The following is an 892-nucleotide window of genomic DNA, read 5'->3' on the forward strand; positions in this document are numbered from 1 at the left end:
CTTTCTAAGGGTTCTGTCTCTCTAGCCTGCAACATTTGCAAATCTCTCTCATCATAATGATTAAAAGAAAGAAAAAATTACTCTCTGTCCCCCCTTCCCCAATCCCTTCTGGTGACTCTTCTTTCTTCCTCCTTGTGCAGCCAAGAACTTTAGTAGATTTTTTTAAATATTTATTTATTTTGGCTGTGCTGGATCTTAGCTGTGGCATATGGGGTCATCAATCTTTGTTGTGTCCTGTGGTCTCTTTAAGGCATGCAAAGAATGCAAACTTTGTGGCTTGCAAACTTTTAGTTGCAGCATAAGGGATCTAGTTCCCTGACCAGGGATTGAACCCGGGCCCTCTGCTTGGGAACACGGAATCTTAGCCACTAGACTGCCAGGAAAGTCCCATAATAGTGGATTTTGCTGCTCTCCTGTCACTGCACACTTGTTGCTGCCAGTGACTCCCAGATGGTCATGTTTATAGGATACATCTGGTTCCTTGCTGTACCCTGATCTGTTCCTCACTCTCCTGCTTAGTTGGCTCCTTTATCTCCATGACTCAGACTACTTGCTCTCTGCAGGCTGATGCCTCTTTAATCAGCACCCCCAGCAGGATCCCTCTAGAGCTACCCTCTTGACTATTGGTTACCCCAGAATAATCCACAGCATCTCCAGCTCAACTTGTCCTCCACTCAGTTGTTTCCCCACCAACCATTTTCTTTCAATTTCCTCAAATTGAGGGAGTGGTGCCTGACCAAACCAAACTAAAATGCTGGGGACTGTCATGAGTGTGGTTACAAGCATAGCTCTTTAGTTCTGACTGACCTTGGCCAGGTAACAGCTTCCCTGGGTCTCAGTTTCCTCATCTGTATAATGGGTACAAAAATAATCCCTGCTTCAGTGGCTCGTG

This window comes from Bison bison, unplaced genomic scaffold, assembly GCF_000754665.1.
Source record: "Bison bison bison isolate TAMUID 2011002044 unplaced genomic scaffold, Bison_UMD1.0 scf7180017859304, whole genome shotgun sequence".
NCBI lineage: Eukaryota > Metazoa > Chordata > Mammalia > Artiodactyla > Bovidae > Bison > Bison bison.